General features: G+C 40.1%; 1 pseudogene across 1 annotated transcript; it reads left to right on the top strand.

The window, feature by feature from the left end:
• Positions 1-7,734: 7,734 nt before the first annotated feature.
• On the top strand, positions 7,735-8,308 carry LOC311180055 (small ribosomal subunit protein uS11-like; annotated as a pseudogene). Its single transcript has one exon. The product of its transcript is annotated as a small ribosomal subunit protein uS11-like (transcript).
• The last annotated feature ends 2,914 nt before the right edge of the window (positions 8,309-11,222 follow it).

The following is an 11,222-nucleotide window of genomic DNA, read 5'->3' as shown; positions in this document are numbered from 1 at the left end:
AGTACATGAAAGGGCACGATTACAAATTTCAGGGTCAGATTACAGGGTTTGAGTTTAAAAAGTTAAAACATTCCATATGATTCAGTTTTAGGAATAATTTTGCTTATGATATAATGGCCGGCCAGCCAACCATTGACGAGTATTTATACTTGAAAATGCATTGTACATTTTAATAAAAGTTACTTTTAGTAGTATAATCCAGAAGACTTAAGGAAATATATTATTTGTTAATCAGTGACATCTTTTGGTATCTTGGATCCATGAAAATATCACGCAGGATAAATTACACATGGATGCACAAATACAGGTTTTATGTTCTGGCTTGAAAATTTTTTTTTCAAAAAGGCATTGTAGAACATACAGTAGTAGAGATTTGTAGGAGCCATTAGATCTCATTAATATGAAATAAGTACTAAGTCACATGCTTAGTATACTAAGTCTCTGGACCATTTTCAGAGAGCCATTTTAATATTTGGCTATTAAGTTCCCTATCTAAAATTTGGGGAAATATTTTGCAAATTTCTGTGTCCAGTTTTCACTTTGACTTATCAATTAATGACTCCATAGCAAGACCTCTTGGCAATTATAAAATACTCTCTAGATCATAAGGATGAAATATGATTTCATTAACCAAACTTGGAGTAAAATGAATAAGGAGAAAACAATCATTTGGATTAACCTTTGAATAAGAAACTATATGTATAGCTATGACTCCAATTACCCTAAATTATGATACTTAGATTCCAAATTATGCCTATCTGTAAGCCTATTTCTTACAGTTATTGCCTGTCTACCAAGAACAGAGTTCTCTGCCATTGTCTTGATGCCCTGTTGTTTTTACTTTGTTGATTTTTAAAGATGTGAGTTTGCCCTTGACTGTCCCACGATGCTCTTGCTATAAAGCTGAACATTTGTGGATAGGGTATGTTGCAGGTATGATGCTCATGTGACCTCACTTATATATTAGCTATTTAAAAATTGTTAAGTTGGATGATCTTGCCAGAAAATAATTATATGCATGATTTCTACAGTAGATTGATGGTGAGGGCTTGTCCTTTTATCTGTCCCACAGGATGGATGTAAGACAACATTGCATTCACAATGTGAACTAGAGAATAGAAAAGATGGTTCATCCATAAATCATAGTGGCAGATCTCAACGAGAATGCTCCTAGGATGTTAGTGAGCAAAAATGATCTTGGGGAGAGAAAATGAAATAATTGAGTTTCCTTCACAGTTTACGTACAAGGCAGTAATGCAATATTACATTCCTTTTGGACCCTTCCTTAGGGAAGAACTTCCGGTTTTCTACCTTCTGAGTAGAATGTTACAGGAGATACTTAGAAATCTTGGAATAGACCTATGATTTTATTATGTTTTTGTTTTAAAATAATCCTTAAAATTAAAAAGTTATGTAACTTTTGTCAGCTTTATTTTTTTCCTAGTCATATGCTCATACAAAACCATAAATTCTCAGTTGTCCAGAGAATTGGACAATTGTCCAGAGGCTCTCCCAAACACAGAGGAAGGCCCAGAGTAGACACAAGAAGATATCGCACCTGGAATACTAACACCAAGATGAAGCCTTCTGATTCCATAATATGTTTACTCACTGGTTCATGAACATCTTAGATCTGGCAGTGCCCAGGTTACAGCTGGAATTGAAGGAGAGAGCTTATAGTTAGAGAGGTATTTAGTTTAGCACTTTAAGCTTTTTAGCAATCCACATAAATATTTTCCATCATGGCCCATTAAACACATTTATAGTCGACAGTTGACGTGTTAGTCAATGAATATTCATATGTACATGTTACATATTTACAAGTTTCATAAAACTGCATGCTCATTTTTCATTCCATCCTTTTCTAATCAGGAATTATACCCACTTTTGAACAAGTACCATTAATTTGTGGTACACAAGTAAAAGGGTGAATGACAAAAAGTTTAATTATCCCTTGGCCAGGGACCCAGTCCCCCTAAAGTTCAATGCTATGTATGAGTAGGTAGAATTAAATTTTTTATTCCTCCACTTCAGTTTTAGGAAACTGAAACAAAGTAATGAAACTAAGTCATTTTAGTTAGGAACATGTATCTTCAGAATGGGCATGGTCATTCACTAACAATCTTGCTGGGTTTTTATGATAACCATTTGGTTTCTCTGACTCTGCCTATGGGTTTACTTTGAGGGGAAGGTTATTTCCAGTTTGGAGCCCTACCACTTCTCCAACTTGACCAGTTGCTTTCTTCTTGGTGTATAGCACCATTCTAGTGGTTTCCTTTTGCCTTTTATGTTGAATTTTCTAGTGTATGTGTTCTGTGTATTTCTTAATTTGACGTGCTCCCTCTCTCCTATTTTTCCATCTTTGGTATTTTCCATACTTTTGGAGAGGCTTCATCTTCTAATCCTGTAGATTTCCCCCATCCCCCACCCTTTGCTTAACATCATATATTTTTTTAAATTTCCAATAACTGTTTTTGGTTTTCTAAATTCCTTTTTAATAACATTCTGGTTTTGTCTCCTGAGTGGAATATTATCTCTCAAAAGTTTTATGTTATTGCAGAATCCACTATTTATTCCAATTTGCTCTAATCTGTTTGTTAGGGTTTAATTGTCCACATTAAAACCTCTCCTCAAATGCTCAATAACCTTCCATTATTCGTGCATAAGTTTTACTCCCTTGGTTCATTTGTTATCCAGGAGAAAAACCTTGGTCTTGTTCTGCTTCCAGGCAGATTTCTGACATAGCACCTTGAAGATGAATGGGAAGAAGTGTATGTTGGATGTATATGGTCACTTAATTTCTGGTTCTAGTTGTACTTGTGTGTGGTGTTCCCCAGTCTCAAACCTCTCTTTTATTGTTCTCCAGAGAAGCATCTCAACTTCTCTGAAGTGAGAACTTCAGTTTGGATTGGGGGCAGTGACCTACAGATCCATTTGTGTTCTTAACACCTTTTACCCCATCCTTTATTCAGTTCTGCTTTCTCCACAACTAAAGTTTCCTCGTGGTGGTAGTGCCTGCATCTTTGGAAGAGTCTGCATTTGCTGCACATCTCCCCATTTCTTAGCTTTCCCCATTGCTGGTCTTGATTTAACTTTCTACTAAAATTCTTCGCCACTATGTCCACGTGCTTTCCATCTTCCAAAGTTTTGTTTCTGACACCTGCCTTTTGGTTCATATGTATGTGTAAATTCTTTTGCTAGTGTTTTAGTTGGTTTCGAGTTAGAAACGCATTAGCTGTATTTTCCTTCTATCAACTAAATATAGAAACTGTTCTTTGCTTTTGTGTTCATTGTTGCTCAAGGTATATAAACCCAATCCTGTGTCACACAGTCACCACCCACAGCTTGAGAAACTGCTCAGGTGAGCTGGCGACTGAAAGCTTGCCTGTAGCTTTTTTTTTTCTTTTAGTTTTGTTTTGAATTATATATGCAACTTTTTTCTTAAAATCACTTTAGTTCTTTTCCTAGTCATTATAGATGACATTATTTGGCTTCACTCTCATCATGATGGTATTTCTCCTTTTTGTCCTTTGTTCCTGAATTTTCAACATTGCTTGGACATAGACATTTATTCTGATTGACAACTCTGTTCCTATAATCCATTTCCAAGACAATTTACTGTCATTAAAATCCCTGTGACCAAGATGTGTTGATTATATTTTCTTAAAAATTACACATTCTTGGCAGTTGGACAAAAATTTAGGTGGAATAGGGGCCTCCCTGGTGGTGCAAGGGATTAAGACACAGCACTAAGAAGACCCTCAGCCACGCAGCACGAGTTTGATCACTGGCCAGGGAGGTGACCCACATGGCGCAGCAGACCTCTCCTGTCTCGCCCACTGCTCCCCCTCAGCAGTGTATTTCAGTCAATCTGCCTGTTCTGCTCCCCATTCTGTCTCTGGTGAATCCTCTCACCCCCCAATATCTGGCCTGTAGCCCAGTTCTTGTATGTAGAAATAAATCTTTAAAAAAAATTCAGGTGGGGCCCTCCCATGGTGGTGCAGGCGGTTGAGTGCTATGCTGTGACACTGTCCACAGCCTCTGCAGCACCAGTTCGACCCTGGTCTGCCAGCGAGGGTCCCACATGGCACGGCAGACCTCTCCTGTCGCGCCCACTGCTCCCCTCATAAGTGTATTTCAGTGGATCTACCTGTTCTTCTTCCTACTCTTTCTCTGATGAATCCTCTCACCCCCCAACATCTGGCCTGTACCCTGGTTCTTGTATAAATAAATAAATCTTTTAAAAAAAATTTAGGTGGAATAAAATCATAGATTTTAACCAGTCTTCACATATGTGGCAATATAGTTGTTTCCCCTAATAGAAGATAAAATAGTTTGAAGAAACTATTATGTTTATCAATTTTATTGAAATGAGGGAATGAAGAGTGCCTGCTTACTGGGTACAAAGTTTCTTTATGGTAGAAATGCTCTGGAACTAGGTAGTGATTATGGTTTCATAGCATTGTTAATGTACTTAATACCCCTAAATTGTACAATTTATAATGATCTAAAAGTTAAATTTTATGATGATTTGTTAGTTGGTATATATGACCCATTTTACACTTGCCAAGTTCTTAATAATTAAAGATGTGCATTTAATTTTTTTTACATCTCCCAAGTTTGAGACATGTGCTCTTAATAAAGAACATAAGACAACGTTAAGATGCAGTTTGGAAACCACAAAGAATGTACTACACTGAGTATCCAGTAGATGTCAGTGAAATAAAAGATAGCACTCTTCTGAAAACAGCTCTACTTTGTTTAACTCCTGCAGTGAGGAAAATTTGTGGGAATTCAGTGGGTTGACACCTCCCTCTAAAAATGATAAACAACATGGAGCCAAAGAAAAAGCACTTGAATGGGGAATATAAAAATAAAATTTATTATGTAAAAAAAAGTACATATCTCAAAGAAAAAAAAAAGTGATATCTCAAAATAAATTTAAAAAATTTCATACTAAAAAAAAAAAAAAGTGAAACTTCTAGACTCTCCTCCTGGGCTCTGCACCATCCACTCACAAAAAAAGAAAAAAAGAAAAAAAGAAAAAGCAATTGATATACTTGGTGCACATAAAACTGGTGAAGTGATTTGTGCAGGATCCCCACCCCGCCCCAGTGCATTCACCACTGTGCTTGTCCCCAGCAAGAGTTAACTCCTCAGTGAAGTGTTGGATACTGTTGCAGGATAAACAAAATGTAAGGATCAGGTTCAGAATACTAGACAGATATAAAAACCAGAAGAACTTAATAAGAAATGCATATAACCAGTGTGCTGAACAAGAACCACAATGGGACGTAATCAAAATGAAACTTTCTGTCACTTACTGACTGCTCTTTGGCATCTCAGGAAGGGGAAGCTTTCTCCTGTCAATGGACAAAGACTATGTGAAAATGCCAAGCTTCTCTGCTCATTGCTAGGAAATGGTCCTATGATACTTTTAAGTCACAGACACAATCTTGATTTAGATAATGTAAAGGGTCCAGCCCAACAGATTAAACCACACTTCACTCTCTGGACCAGAGTGGCCAGTACCCTGCCTGACACCTTCTCCCCCAGACTTTGCTCTCACAAGCCTCTCTATAGAGATGGAGTGGGCTGACTTCCATACTTGGCTCCTTGCAAGCTGGGGCACAGGATGGTAGGTTGGACAGGGAGCCTCTACTCTCATGAATTAGATACACAGTTTACAGGCCCAACCGATTTTCACCCTTTAAGACCTGTGGGCATTTACAGGGGCTCTTAGAAGGGTGCCCCTCCAGCTGCTGCTTCTGGTCCACTCTCCAGACGGCTGCTCTGTGGCCCCAACTGTGTGGCAGGCCTCTGCATCACTGACTCACCAATGGGGCGCCCTTTGTCTTCCAGGCAGTTCTCTGAGAACTCTAAATGGTTCCACGTGGCCTCTCTCCCATAGCCTTGCCCTACCATCAATGAGAAGTGAATTACACCTAGCCCCTGCCCTCCACTGCCCCCAATTCTTTCAACGTAGATCCCTTGAACTTGCATGATTTCTGCAGAAAATGCATGTCAACTTCTCTTCTTTGAATTGTTCCACTGGATTCCACTCTATAGGTCTGAAGTCAAGGGTGTAGTTCCTCTAACACTCAGAAGATGGGGCTGACAAGGTATAGTAGCTCTTGCCAAAGAAATACACTAAGTTGCCTCCACTCCAACTCCATTTTCTCAATACTGTAATATTTGTGAAATGGGTTAAGTAGCTCAAAAAATCTGGAAACAAATTCTTCATAAAGAATAAAGATGTACCCAGGACAAGTACAACCTGTGCCACCGAAAGACATGTTTCCCAAGGTGGAGGCTGTGAGAATAGTGGGATCCAAGCTGGTCAACTGTGTCTCTAGACTGGAAAGGAGACAGTCAGGAAAGTGAGTAAAATGGAAGGTTCTATATAGAGACTGCACAGATGTCTTTTATCAATTCATTTTTTTTTAATCTATTTATGCATCAAGAACTGGGGTACAGGCCAGAGTGCAGGTGGTGAGAGCATTCACCAGAGACAGAGTGGGGAACAGAACAGGCAGAATGACTGAAATACACTGCTGAGGGGAGCAGCAGGAGAGAGAAAAGAGAGGTCTGCTGCACCATGTGGGTAGCTCCCTGGCTGTCTGGGCATCGAACTCGTGTTACAGAGGCTGCGCGGTGTTTAACCCCTTGTGCCACCAGGGAGGGCCCTTGTGTCAATTTCTTTAAACAGAACCTGGATATAGATTTCTCTGGGCTTGGGGTTGTTTATCACACAGGAAAATGGACCTGAAAAAAGTCAATGATTGCTAGGGACTGCGGGGAAGGGGAGCAATTACCCACAAAGGGGACCCACAGAGGAGCATTTAGGGTGATGTGCTGTTATGTATGGCACTTGTTAATGGATATATGATGGCACATTTGACAATCTCATACAGCATGAATGTTACATGCAAATTTAAATATTATCAACCCAGATGTTAAAGACCCAATATGGAAAGCAGGATGTGACAAATTAATCTAACAGTACTACAAATGTATAATGTAATTTCACTGAAGGGGCAAGAGTAAAAAGAGATGATATAAATAACCAGAAAAAACTAGTATTTTGACTGAAAACTGTAAGTCTAGAGAACTGTTCATAAATGCTGTATTCTAGTATGTAAATTTGTTTCTCACAGGGTCAGGGTTAGCAATCATGAAAGGATTTTACATCTACACTGGAGTTGAACAAATGAATAAAAAAATGGCAGATAGTGGGTGCGACTTTCTTACCATCAAAGAAAGAGGTTACAAAAGAAACAAGCTAGAATAAAGCTTTGTGGTGTGGGATTTAAGTTGAAAACATTTGTTTGAACTCATGTTCAGTTTAAGGGGTAAGTAGCTAGGTGGGGTAGCTAGTTAAATACTGACAGTTGTGACTATGTGTGCATATATGTATACCTACATACAGTTCTCGAAGCTGTGCATTGAACATGCCTGGAAACAGTGGGGTCTCCCACAATAGAACACACCTTCACCTAGTTCTTGATTTCTAAATACCATTCTCCAATAAAAGGAACCAGCGTTCTTTGGAGACATGGTTGATAGTAGGCCTGAGGCAAGGAAAGTATAAGATGAGCCCGGAGCAGTTTACAGTACTGGACGCTAAGGAAATGCTTCCAAAGCAAAAGAATGGGGGCCTTGGAGGAATACGAGTAAACGGAACACAGAACGCAATCTCAAAGAGCTCTCTATGGCCAAAGCTAGAAAAATTTAAGCAGTGACATAAATAGCATACTTTGGAATATAACAAAAGTATAAAATAAATATACATGAGTCCGTGCTGATGTAAATAACTGATTTAACTCTCCCTGGTGGCAGTCTGGAGAAGCCACACAGAAATGGCACCTTGCAAGGAGAAGGAAAAGAAAGAACAGGTCATTAGCCTTGGACCTCAGGCACCTGACGGAGAAAATGTATTTAGTGTATGCCATGTTTTTGCATCCTTCAGTGACATTTTTGACCATTCACTGATCTTTCTGGCAAGGAAACCATCTGCCGTGTAACTGGTGGGGTGAAGGTGAAGGCTGACCGACATGAATCCTCACTATATGCTGCCACGTTGGCCACCCAGGATGTGGCCCAGAGGTGCCAGGAACTCGGCATCACTGCCTTCCACGTCGAACTCCAGGCACAGGAGGAAACTGGACCAAGACTCCTGAACCTGCAGCACCATTAGCCCTCAGAGCCCTTGCCTGCTCAGGAATGAAAATAGGGCAGATTGAGGATGTCACCCCCATGCCCTGATAGGACCCTCAGGAAGGGGGGTTACTCTTGTCACCATCTATGAACAGGACTCCTGAAATAATTTTCTGTGAAAATAAATTGCCTTCTTGGAGAGAGAGAGAGAGAGTGAGAGAGAGAGAGAGAGAGAGAGAGAGAGAGAGAGAGGAAGGAAGAGACAGATACTCCCTTATAAGTAATTCTAAATAACTTATATAAATATATTCCCCCTCCAGGAGGTGGAATTTAATTCTCTCCTTCTGGAGTGTAAGCTGGACTTAGTAACGTGCTTCTAGAGACAAGAGCATGGAAAGGGAAAATTGAAACTTCAGTAGAGAGACGTGGCATTCAGCGTCTGAACAAATGATCAAGATTCACGTCACCAGTAGGGTCAGGTGCTGCCCAGTATCTACTGATGTGATGCTATAAGAAAGGTATTTCACATCTTCATGTTCTTTCCCAAAGCTCATAAAACTATGAGAAAACACAGGCAAAACCACATTCTATGAAACACCCTACCAGTGCTTTTCATAAATGTCAAAATCATTAAAAAACAAAACAAAACGAAAAACCACAGGGCCTCCCTGGTGGCGTAGGCAGTTGAGCACCGCACTGTGAAGCTGTCCACAGCCTCTGCGACGCGGGTTCAATCCAGGCTGGCCAGGGAGAACCCACATGGCACGGCAGACCTCTCCTGACTCGCCTGTTGCTCCCCTCAGCAGTGTATTTCAGTCAGTCTGCCTGTTCTGCTCCCCACTCTGTCTCTGGTGAATCCTCTCACCCTCCGGCACATCTGGCCTGTACCCCAGTTCTTATATAAATAAATAAATATTTAAAAAAAAAAAAAACAAGGAAAGCCTGGGAAACTATCAAAGATCCAAGGACACTAAGGAGACATGATTATTAAGTGTCATGTGGGATTCTGAATGGGGTATTGGAAGAGAAAAAGGATTTAGTCAAAACACTGCTGAAATCCTAATCAAGTTTGGAATGTAGCTAACAGTCTTATCAATCATAGTTAATTTTATGATTCTCATCACTGTACTGTCTTATGTGAAATCTTAATGTTAACTGGGTGAGAAGTACATGTACTACAAATTCTTATTAAAAGGAAAAGAAGGAAAACTTTGTTGAAAGGGTCAGGTATATTTAGATTGAATTAAACTGGGTATATGCGGGTTATCATGGCTATCAGAGGGTAATGAAACAACATCCACAAATGAATATTTCCCAAATGTTCTGAGGTTAATACTTAGCCATGACTCCCCAGGGAGTGTTCTAAGAATCTTGAATAAGGCAAATGTTTCCTTTAAAGGATAAAGTTTCCTGTGAGGTTATGTGTTACTTTTTAAATTTAAACTGACTCTGGGAAATGAACATGAATAAACAACACTATAAAACAAATGCAGTATCTTGGGGCCATTTGTCAAAGCACAATTATCTCAGAATTTGCTGGCATGTCTCAGCTTCCTATATGACATTGGAATTTATAGCTGGCAATTTCATGATAAGTTACTTGGGATTTTCAGATGTATAGATTACAAAGAAAAATTATGTTTTTCCCATCCCCATTAATTGAAACCATTCCCAGAAGCAAAATCAACACTAAAATTCATAAAAAATAATGACCCTTACTGTTTACCAAGCCTTCTACTAGGTGTTGGGGGGGGGCGGTGTAAGCATGTGAAAATCAAGTGTGACTGTGGGAATTTACAATGTGGTTGAGACTCTAGAAAGCAGCTACTGGAGGCACTTCAGATAGTAACACACGACTTGAGTGACAGAGCAGGACACCAGATGAGTGCAGAATAGGACAACTTACTCCATGGTGACATAGCAGGTGCTGTGGATGTCTTGTCAGAAGTGATCAGAGTTGAGTCACTTTGAGCAACAGATAGACTCAAATAGATGGAGAAGAGTCATGAGGTGTCAAAGACATGGTGTGCCACAGACCAGTTCAGTGGCAGCCAGAACACTGCTTTGCTGGAGCCAGGGGTTCTCAAGGCAAATGGTAAGTAAAGTTGGAAAGTTGGCCTGGAGGCCTGGGAAGGACCATGCATGAGGACGGTGAATCTGGGCTCCACGTTGAGTAAATATGGCGTTATTAAAGGCCATGAGGAAAGGAGTTTGTGATTAAAACAGGCTTAGGGGAATATTCAGGTTATTTTGTCACAGTACGTAGAGAGGCAAGAGGAGAAACATTTGGGGGCAGAGCTATGGATTTAACCTACTAAGGCACCTCTTATGTCATGAGTAGTGTTCAGAATTCCAGAGCCAGGGGTCTCTTTCACACATTTCAAGGCCATGGCTGATCTCCTGCGACCTGAACAGATCATGCTGCTTTCTCTTGCATCATTAGTCTCTCCAAACAGAGAAGCTAGAGGTGACCAGAGTCTGGTATGTGTTTCCTATAGGATAAGACTTACAAACTACCCAACAGGATTTTCCCAGCTTCAGTTACTATAGCTGTTGGTTTTTCTTTTAAATCCAGGCTATAGGTAAGCTGCGTTTCTAAATAAAGGCACTGGAGTCTACCATCTCTGGTTAATTTTACACACTGCTTGGTTTATAAGACGATTACAACTCAGTGTTGCATTGGCAATCATGGTGAGCACTTAACTTTCGGGCAACAACGCACCTTCCACCTAAGCAAGATCCCTTACAGGCATCTGATTCTAATTTCTCCTTGCCTCTCACTCCACTGTTCAGTTTGCAACTAAATTCTATCACTTCACATGCCAGTCATATCTGCCTACTTTGGCTACTTTCTCAGCTAAAACATTAGGTCTGGTTGCTTCCTGCCTGTTTTTTGTTTTTTTTTTTCTTTTTTCAGTTGAGTTTACTGCTGGTGTCTTGAGTTCTAAGACCTAAAGTGTGCAGAACACTTCTCATGTTTGGAAAGTGGGGGTAATGATTGCCACATTTGAGAAAAGGGGCTCAGCTGTGCAGTTGGTCCAGGACAGCAGCAGACAAGCGGGGGA

The sequence above is a fragment of the Talpa europaea genome (genome assembly GCF_964194135.1).
Source record: "Talpa europaea genome assembly, chromosome: 11".
NCBI classification, from domain to species: Eukaryota; Metazoa; Chordata; class Mammalia; order Eulipotyphla; family Talpidae; genus Talpa; species Talpa europaea.
This window is presented reverse-complemented; position numbering and strand designations above follow the sequence as displayed.